This window comes from Lytechinus variegatus, chromosome 18 (genome assembly GCF_018143015.1).
Source record: "Lytechinus variegatus isolate NC3 chromosome 18, Lvar_3.0, whole genome shotgun sequence".
Taxonomy (NCBI): domain Eukaryota; kingdom Metazoa; phylum Echinodermata; class Echinoidea; order Temnopleuroida; family Toxopneustidae; genus Lytechinus; species Lytechinus variegatus.
Genome location: NC_054757.1, coordinates 10,636,842 through 10,648,210, shown reverse-complemented (window position 1 = coordinate 10,648,210; position 11,369 = coordinate 10,636,842).

The following is an 11,369-nucleotide window of genomic DNA, read 5'->3' as shown; positions in this document are numbered from 1 at the left end:
TGATTTATTTACTGTGGTATAATGAGCAAAATACTTTGAAGCGGCTAGATCCCTAGATATGTCGTCTTACGTAAAATTTATAAGATTTTGACATTTTTTCATAACGAAAATCCCATTTTTGTGATAGATTTTTACATCATATCAAAATAAAAATATCATATCTCACCCATCTCTCTTTCATTATACCGTATTTCCTTTCTCTTTGTTTTTTCTTGGTCGTGAAAAGTTGGGGGTCGGGAGCCTACAGTGCCTCCCCCCCATTTTTTTTGAAGCACTGAAAAGGTGCCCTCTTTTATGCAAGAAAAATGCCCCTCACGAAAGTGTTCTGTGCCCCTTTCATACATGACAATGGTTCGTTTTATGCCTTTTATAACAGGCGCCCTTTCTCGTATCAGTGCCCTGTCACGAACGTGTTCTAGACGTCCCCCTTTCACCTGAGAAGGGCCCATTTTATGTGTGAGCAAGTGCCCCTTGCCTTCTTGTAAGTTCTTTTCTCGAATCGGTGCCCTTTTTAACTAAGAAAAGTACCCCTCACAAACGTTTTCTGTACCCCTTTCACTTGAGAAGGACCCGTTTTACGTGTTAAAATGTTTTTCTTTATAATAAGAATAACAATATTTTAAATTCTAAAAGTACTTGCCTTAAGTTTCATGTGAGTGGGGTAAAAAGGCAGTGGTGTGCAGATGGAGGGGGGCTTGGGTGATCTTGCCCCACCTCCGCCACCCCTGCACCTTCCTGGTTGCCAAAAAAGAAGTTATTCAAATTATTATGGCACAAACACGGAAAAGGGTCGGGGGGTGCTTCCTTTTTGTATTGTCTCATATTTGACTGATCATCTCACTTGCAAGAATAGCCTTGGAAGTATATTTTTTTTTCTTTTTTGGATATAGGGTTTACTGTGCATTTTCCTACTACACCTCTGTTTTTCTGCTTCTCCATGTGCTGACATGAATGTTGCTATACTGTTTTGAAGTCGACTGGATAGTTGATAGTTATTGAAACTCGCAAGATCGCTCTCAGGTTTTGCAGAGTACAATAAAAAATAAAAAAAACATGAAAATAGACTATACGTAAAGATAACATCTTCAAGTTTAATAGTAACAATGATGGTATTAATAGCAGTAACGATAATGAACAATAAAATAATGATAAAAATGAAACATTGATGATGGTGATCACTGGCCGATCCACGGGGAAGGGGGGGGGGGGGGCGGCTCAAGCCCCCCCCCTTGAGAGGCAGAATTAAAATTTGTAATGTAAAATGCTGTTAATTGAAACACAACTGTTCCACCCTTTTTTGAAAGTGAGGAGCCTTTTTTTGTTAAATTTTATATTCTGACCTAGATGTGTTTCCTTTTTTTGGGGGGGGGCCTGTTCCCTTCACCTGAAATTTAGGGCGAGGGGACGTTCGTGTCTCCCCCCGCTTCGCCGCCTATGAAACTAAAAAAATAACTTAAATGAGAATGAAACCATTGGAACAAGATAGCTTGAATGTATAAAAACAGATCAACGAAAGTTTGAGAAAAATCGGTCAAATGATGAAAAGGTTATGGAGATCCTCAAATTGGCAATGCGACAAAGATTGTGAACAACTCTCCCCATTACTTTAGTATATTTCACTTAAAGGGGAATCCAACCCAAATAAAAACTTGTTTTTATAAGGAAAAGAAAAATCAGACAAGTTGATAGGTGAAAGTTTGAACAATATTGGACAAACAAAAAGAAAGATATGAATTTTTAAAAGTTGTAAATATTGGTAATCACTATACCCATGGAGACTTCAAATTGGCCGCATATGGGATGTCATAGTGATGAAAGGCAAGGACTACTCTTCCATGTACTCCAATACATATTATGGCTAAAATGTCATTTTTCCCAAAAGTTTTATTTCAAATTATATTTTTCTTTCATGAGGACATAAAACAATATACTACACGGGTTATATTTAGATTACTGCCCCAGGGGAATGGGTACTTAGGAGAAAACCACAAATCCCTGATAATAAAGTACATGACCTATGGGAAAGTTGTCCTTGCCCTTGTCATAATTTACTTACCCAGTTGCCAATTTTAAATCTACATAGTATTAGTGATCTCAATTTTAAAGCAGCTATAACTTTCTTATTGCTTGTCCAATTTCTTTCAAACTTTCACCATTCTGTTTAATTTATTTTTCTCCTTCCCAACACAACATTTTATGGCCAAGGCTGGATTCCCCTTTAAACTGCCTCTTTTATCACATCTTTCAGTAGATTATGTATTATTTCTATATAATATTATAGGAGGTCACAGTGGCGGATCCAGAGGGGGGCGCCCCGGGCGCGCGCCCCCCCCCCCTATTTTCGCCGGATTTTTTTTTTTTTTTGATGGTTATATTTACTGGATTGGTACAATGTAGTCAATTTCAAGGGCTAGATCTAGTCAAAACTATATTTTAACTTACGCTCATGGCCTTTGTGTTCGCACAAATGCACCTCTGTCATACTGTATTGCAATATGTAAATTCCGGAATTCCAGGGCGCGCAAGTCGATTGGTTGGAAAGTTGCACCATTGTAATCGGGAGTTGCAGTGCAGTGACTAGTGTGAAGTTGTTGGATTGGATATCATTTTTTCCCGAAATTTTGTGTTTTTTGTAACATGCGTTTGTCCGTCTTTATGGCAAATACATGTAAATTGTAAGTAACAGATCGCGAGAGAAAGTGTCAACGATGCGAATGATGTCTATCCCCGAGATTATTCTTCATTATAAGATGGCTAAATAATTTGCAGCTTGCTGATTGGTCAAAGCGTACCACGTGATCATTCGCGAAAAGTGTATATCCCTGCACGCCCGTGCAAATTTCGCGCACCCAAATTGTATAACCCACGGTAAGTGCAATTTCAAAATTTTTGATATTTGATTTAGATCTATTTCATTATTTCTTTCTTATATAAGGTGCTTAAAATTGCGATCGAAATTACTTAGCCATCTTATAAAAGGAATAACGCATTTTACCCGTCGTTTTTCAGCGATATGCAGTGCACTCGAGGTTTCTTCTTCGCATGCACACTCCACACTCGCCTCCGGCTCGTGTGGAGTGCGCATGCTCAGAAGAAACCTCTCGTGCACTGCATATTCGCTAAACAACTCCGCGGAATGCGTTATTCCTATACTCAAAGATGAAGCCCTGTATCGGGCGCCACGTGCGCAGCATTATCATTCTGCCTTGGTCATGTACGTTTTCACTGAAATGTATAGGTCAGACATATTTGTATTTAATGTAAACTAACTTTTACACTTTCTGGTAGATTCAGAGGCATATTATCCAGGGCGCCCCAACCATAGGCGGATCCAGGGGGGGGGCCCGAGGGGCCCGGGCCCCCCCTATTGGCGGAGCAAAAAAAAGAAAAAAAGGGGAAAAGGAAGGAAAAATGAAAAAAGGAAAAGAGAGGAGAAAAGAAGGAAGGCAAGCATAAGAGGAGGAAGATGAGTGAATAAAATAAGATAAGGGGAATTAAGACTTGGAAATTTTTTTTTTTAAATCTTTCATGTCGGGATATAAAATTTTCGCTCGCGCTTTGCGCTCGCATTGCCTTTTAGGTGATATCTTGCTCAATATGGACCTTAAAATATCAAATTCTGAAGTCAATATACAAAACATATTTCAGCTGGGAAATTGAACTTTCATTATTTTGTTTTATTCACAAATTGATTTTTTAAAAGTGTAAAAAATTCTGTTTTATGGTCTGAATATTAACAATTTCTGCTTGCGCTGCGCGCTCGCAAAATTTGATTTGTCAGGTACCTATTATTTTCCTGTATTCCATGAAGTTCTCAAAATATCCCTATTTAGGTCAGATTGTCAAAACGTATCAGCTAGCGCTGCACGCTTGCATTTTGATTAGTGAGTTATGTATATCTCAATATTAATTCTAAAACAAACTACTTAAAATCACCATTTGATGACAATCATAAATTTCTGCTCGCGATTTGCGCTCGCATTGATAGATTTTAAACTCGTGCATCTTATGCATAATTACAAAAGTGCTTAAATGTCCAATTTTCAGGCCATAATATTAATAGATTTTGCGCTCTCATGCTTAGGAAGAGAAATAGGAAGATAGTCATCATTTTCTTATGATGACATAATGTCCTTATAGAACATCCCGGTCCTATGTCAAAACTCAAAGTAACAATAATTGAAAATATCAGCTCTGTTTTAACTGTGATCCTTCTTCACCTCACAATTTTTCCACAAAGTGCTTGCAATACAGAGCTTAAAGTGACCCCTTTTCAGATCTGAATATTATATATTTTTAGCTCGCGCTTTGCGCTCGCTTTATTGATTTTCATGGTAAAAAAAGGTATTTAGAATACCCAAATTCTAGGTCGATATCTCAAACACACGTTTATTCAGATACGCACCTTGTTCTCCATTTAAATAATTATCCAGTTTCAGATAACAATATAAAAAATTGTCTGCTCGCGCTTTGTGCTCGCATTATTAATGTATGAAAATTTCCAATAGCTTAACCTTTTCATGATTTACAAAACATGAATAGAGTGTCCAGAATTTTTCCGCTCGCGCTTCGCGCTCGCATCAATAATGTTCAGTTTTTGTCTCATCCTTTCCACGATTACAAAAAGTGCTTGAAATTTCCATTATTCAGGTAGAAATGTCAAAAATTTCAGCTCGCGCTTCGCGCTCGCAATATTTGAATGTTGAAATATGTAACGTCTTCATGGCTAAGTTCAAGCAGTCCATAACAAATACGTTTTCGATCAGCTCAAAACGTATATAAAAATTTTCCGCTCGCGCTCTGCGCTCGCATTATTAATGTAAGGAAGATCCCCACTTCCTCATCCTTTTCATGATTTACAAAACTTGAATAGAGTGTCTCGTTCAGTAGGTCTAAATCACGAATTTTTTTGCTCACGCTTCGCGCTCGCACCAATCGTTTAGTTATATACCTATTCTGTTAAGTTACAAAAAGTGCTTAGAATTTCCATTCCTTAGGTAAAAATGTCAAAAAATTTCAGCTCGCGCTTCGCGCTCGCATTATTTGATTTTTAAAAATATGTAACGTCTTCATGGCTAACTGCAAGCAAGTCCTTAACAGTACCTTTTCCATCAGTTCATTTTTGCTCGCGCTTCACGTTCGTAATAATTATTCACTTGCATACACATCTTTTTTCAGGATTGCCCAGAATGTTCAAAACTTTTAGAAAAAAGTAAATAAGATTCCCCCCCAAAAATAGCTCGCGCTTCGCGCTCGCATTATATAAATAATGATTATGGTATTATATATTTATGTTTATTCATAAGAATAAAGCTAAGAAGTGACTAATATGACTACCCCTTTAAAGATACCAAAAATCCCGGCAAATATCATATTCGAGTGGCCGATCGGGGAAAATATGGCTGAAAGAAAAAATTCCGGGCCCCCCTATTGGCGAAGGCTGGATCCGCCCCTGCCCCCAACTAAGTTTCGCCGAAGCAATCATTCCAACGAATTATCAAGGAGCAAAATTGTATATTCTCAATCACCAGTCGACCCCACTCCGCGTTTGCTGTGTATAGGCAGCTATATGTCAGCGTAAGGAGCGGAGATTTTATGTGACGGGGGGGGTGGGGGTTGGGGGGGGGGAGAATAAAAATACTTTCGTGCAAGCAAGTGAAGAGCCTTTGCCAAATGTATGTTTTGAATGACCGCTTATACGGTGTGTGACTGGAAACCAGCTCCTAAATGAGTCAGTGTCTTTTAGTCATGAAGTTACAGTGATTTAAGTGTGCATTTTTCTTCTAAAGGTGCTCTCAAAATACGACTTTTGGACATGATTTTTTAAAAAGTCCTTGCCGTGGGAGGGGGGTATCCAGGCGCGCCGGAACACTTTCAGTTTTGGGGGGGCAAAATCCCGAAGGGGGCACAATATTTTTGACAGCGTGAGATACCGAAGCGATCGAGCGGGAGAGGCTATGGGACCCCCCCCCCCCCCCCCCACGGTAAGGATTTTGTGTAAAAACGGAGTATAAAAGTTGCGTTTCTAAGTGCATTCAAAAATAAAATTTCTTGAGAATTAAACAGTCTTGGAGTTCTTTTTGCTCCTTCTGTTTCCTCCCTTCTGACCCAGCCTGGTGCTTCTTCATGACCAGGGTCGCAGTTCCAGCAAATTACGAGCCTTATTGCAAACGAAATTGTTTCAAACCAATGTAATATAGGCCTTTTAAAGACTTTGAGATGACAAAGATGACCGTACGCAGCCGGGGGCCGCCGATCGAGAGGGCAAAATTCACAAAATTCACCAAAAGTGTGCACGAAATCCTTCAATTTTATTCTAGAAAATGCAAAAGCTCCCCCATCACAAATCCCCTCGCTCTTACGTTTCTTCGAAAATTTAGGTCTTGCAGCCCCACCCACTCCTGTTTTTTTTTTTATTTTTGCAAACGTCCATGAATAACAAAAGCTGGGATGAACCAGAGAACATAGCTGCCATCTCAATCTGATTAGTATCAGGTAATGGGAAGAAGCTTTGGAATCTAAAATACATATGAGCTGAAATAGTATCAGACAAAACGCCTTCCAATCATGCCAATGAAAAGGAATAGAGGAAAATACGGGGCTGTGAAAATATCTTAAGATTTTTTTTTATAGTAGAGCAGTACTGTAACGCTTATTTTTTTCTTTTACATTCTTTACATTTTTATTCATATCTCGGATAATATGAGTCCGGTCAGGAAGACACTTTCACAGATGATTTTATTTTTTTCATGTCTAAACATTATCTCTAAGTTGCTTTCGAGTGGGATTCACCATTTTTACAAATTATAAATAATAATCCTCTACACATGATTATTCTGAGTGTAATTTTCTGATAACATGTCTATATTGAGTTGAAATGACCTTGGTATTTTCTTTAGGGCACTGAATTGTTATTATTATTTGTTTGGCGTCACCTGTGCCTGGGAGGCGAAAAGCGAACTGAATCACTATGATCCACAGGTCTCTCCTCCCGATATAACTGATTGGGGGGGGGGGGGCAGGTGGACCTCGACACCGTGGTTTCCCCTACTCTTATACGAATACTGTAGTGCAAAGGTGGTGACTCTCCTCTACAAGGGGCCTCCATTTAACGTCCTATCCGAGGGACGGAGTGTTTTCCATTGTAACATAGCCTGCATCTATGAAACATGGGAGACTGACGTTTACACACAACGCACTGACTTCAGTCATCCGCCCAGGGTGGACTCGAACCTACGATCTTTGGTTCGACTTCGACGGGCAGACGCGTTACCGACTGAACCAACACCGCTCTCTTGTTATCACTGTATTAACTCAATTTATATTTAGTTGAAAATGAAATAATTGAAACAAGTTTCTCGAGATGTTATGGTTTCTGGGCTTGACAGCTATGACATAGATTCCATATCTTGCTCGAGTAACAAGTGTTCACGTGCGTTAGTGATATCGGGTCCGGTCTTAGCATTTTTGGGCGACCGCGCGTTTGTTAGACGACACAGCCAGCATCATAGAATTATAAACCTAATCATTGGTGGACCACTATCAATTTGCCATTCGCTTTTAGTCTGAAATGTATTCATTAAAAGGTTAAACGTTATCACACTGTAATAAGATGGAAAAGGGGGTTTATCAAAGCTATGTTTCACAGAGGAACTGTTCGTCAAAAGACGCGAGGCTTACTATGATAATGTATTTGCCCCGTTAGGGGCAAATTTTTTTCATTTTTGACAATGGAAATGACAATTTTCAGGCAGAAAAGTGCCTTCATTTACTTTTGTCCTTAAATAATTTATCATTTTTCATCTTTCAGGGGGGCACGTTGGGGGGGCAAAATCTCGTTTTGCCCCCCCAAAATTTTATTTGGGGGGGCAAGTGCCCCCCCTGCCCCCCCGCTTCCGGCGCCCTTGGGGGTATCCCCCCCTCCCACACCCTCCCCCCGCTCGGTCGCTTCGCTCCCTCGCCGCTGGCGCCCCCCCTATTTCAAAATCATGGATCCGCCCCTGGGTCATGTAATACATATTTTTAAAGAATACATTATGGAAAAAGAGTTTGTATCAGCACCATAAGAAAAAAATGAAAAAGAACAATTTTGGGGGCATTTTATGGTCCATCAAAGGGAAAGTTGTTCACATGTGACAATGCCAAAGGGAGGATCTCCATATCCATTTATGCTCTATATTATACTGGGTTTTTTTTCCAAGTAAGAATGCCCTTCTGTAAAATTGTATTTGATTTGTATTGTTTTATATTACTTTGTATTATGTTTTGAATGGAAATGAAATAAAAGAATTGAATTGAAAAATATAGTGATTGCAATATTCAAATGCTCATAACAAAAGGCTTTCTCATTATTTGTCCGATTTTTCTCAAACTTTCTTTGTTTTATTCTTTGATTTTTCTGTTTCGATACAAGCCTACTTATTCCAAAGGTTTCATTCCCCTTTAAATAATAATTAAAAAAATCTTCTGGAAAAGAAGCTGAAAGAGAACCCAGAATAATTACTTCAAGAAAGATTCAAAGTTAAGGGATAATGCGAATACTGAAGAATATAAAACGGTTTTTCTCCTTGGTTTATCTTAATATGAAGCACAAGATTTTGACTGCCATATAAACAAATTAAACTTATAACTTTCTGACATTTTACCACAAATTCCACGAAACTCAAATTAACCGTAATGATTATAGTACGGACTCCCATAGGATTCTGTGATGCCGACTCACAACGTAATCTGTACTAAAGAGTTAGCAATTTGCGGCGACAGACAAAAAATACTTATAAAAATGAAACATTAATAAAAAAAAGGTGGAAAAATGAAGAAGAAAGTGAACAGATAAAGGCCAGATAATACTAGATCTCTGACTGAGGACATACTTGATACTTGATGTAGTCCGATGTAGTAATCCCTTTGGCAGCTCATGACAGAAACTGGGATGATGAATAAAGTGAGCAACTGGAAGGAGTGTCATGAAGTGCAGAAATGGTGATGGATAGACATAGCAATTTTGTATACGTACATTGCAGGATATGTGTCTTCTTTTGATCTTCCTTATAATCCTTATTCGACTTGCCGTAATTATTTTATGATTATTTGTGGGCATTAGCGGGAAGATAAATAAACTAGGCCTTCTTCTACAAATTAAAGCAGTAAAAATTCTTCCCCCTGTTTAGATACCAAGAATAGCATGCAGTGAAAATATGTGATCCATAAACGAATAAGCACTCCTGAAGCCATTTGGGTCTTCTCCAAACATATCATCATTGGAAAATTAATCACTAACCTTCCCCCATCATTATTGTATTGGAAAGAAAATAATCTAGAAAACACCATAATACTAGTACAAGTTAATTAATTGTAGCTATGTTCATTTCACGCGACGCACGCAGAATAATGGTAAGCGCGTTGAGATCTTATAGCGCAATAGCTCGAGAATAGCGGGAATGAATCACTGATCTCTCCCCTAACTGGATATGCGGGGAGGGTCCTTTGTTTGAAGCCCGCGAGTTCTATTGTCCGCCATACCAGTTCCCCCAAAAGGAACGCGATCGCCCCATTAGCATGTGCATTGTGAGCGATATGCTAGATGTCTGCACACTGAAGCACTCATTGCTTTTTATACAAAACTTCATATATTTAAGGTGCCAGAATTCGCAATTTTCTTGAAACCATGGTACTTTCCCAGTATACAATTCGGAAACATAATTTTGAAGGGGTTGGTGTTTTTCTCACCTACGGAAGAATGGATGAAATCCTTGACTTGTGTAGGGTATATTTTGGAGGTTTTCCAAATAACCATCTTCGGATCGATATGGCTAGGATTTTCTAGGTTATGAATGCTTATAACACTGGTCTTGAACCCCCCTTTAATTTAAGTCTACCCCACCCCACCCCCCCCAAAAAAAAAACAAACAAGTGTAACACCGAAAAATTCATCGCTTAAGTGAAACTTTAAAAATATAACTTTCATATTTTATTTCTGATTTTGATTAAATTTTGAGCATTATTGTGTGTTTTTCTCTCTTCAAATAATCATTTCATGAGATGGACTCGCCCTTTAAAGAACAAGTCCACCCAACAAAAACTTGATTTGAATAAAAAGAAAAAAATTCAACAAGCATATTACCCTGAAAATTTCATCAAAATCGGATGTAATATGAAAGTTATGGCATTTTAAAGTTTCGCTTCATTTCACAAAACAGTGATATGCACATCTCGGTTGGTATTCCATTATTTTAACATTTTTTGCTTCCGGCAAGGAGGTCCAAAACGTCAAATTCGTAAAAATTGAAATATTGTATAATTCAAACTATAAAACACAAAAGAAATAGTTAGTAAAATCATTGACTCTCTCATTTGGATGTAACTGGCTCGTTCATATCACTATTTTTTTTTAAATAAGCGAAACTTTGAAATGTCATAACTTTTTATTTTACATCCGATTTTAATGAAAATTTCTAGCATTGTGCTGTCTGATTTTTCTCTATTGATTCAAATCAACATTTTTCTGAGGTGTACTTGACCTTCTCTCTCTCTCTTTCCTTCTGTCACATCGATCGACCCTCTTCAATTATCCTTTACCCAGTTTGTTCATATACACTGTAGGCAGCGGAAGCGGGGGGGGGGGGGGGGTCCTGGTCCCCTAAATTTTAGGTGGGGGACAGACCCCCCAAAATTTATGTTGACAACTTTTTTTGTTCTTTCTGCTTGTCAATTTTTTCCTGCATCCCCCTAAATTCAGGTGGACCCCCCCCCTAAAATCGTTGTGGTCCGCCCTGAAATTCTGGTTGATAACCCTTTGATACTTGTCAGATTATTTCTTTTGTTTTGCATCCCTTCCTAAATATGGATTGATAACCTTTTTTTGCTTGTCAGATTATTTTCATTGCGTCACCCCCTAAATTTCTGGTTGATAACCCCCCCCCCTTTTTAATTGCTCCACCGAGCCCTTTTTTCTTTGAAGACATTCGGCATCTCAAAATAAGTTCTGTGAAATTTCTGAAGTCTGTAAATCCGTCTCTGTAGCTTAATGTCTTTTTTACGTACTTAAAAAAAAGAGTTCTTGGAAAAAATAATTTGATCTATTGTTGACAGAGAAATATCACAAATTCACATGCCACAAGTTACATAAGCCCCCTAAAGTCCTAGTCCTATACCGTACATGTACCTATAGCTTGTAAATTTTATTGTCCTTTTACAAATAAATGATAAATAATTTTCAAAATACCTTGTAGATCCAGTCCTTGTCCCAAAAATCAGTCTATTTCGGTCAGGATCTATGCTTTGCAAAAAATATTTTTGTTTAACTCCTCCGAAACGGCAAATTTTCAGTCTTAACTTAAGTTTCACAATACATGCTATTTTCGTGTCTC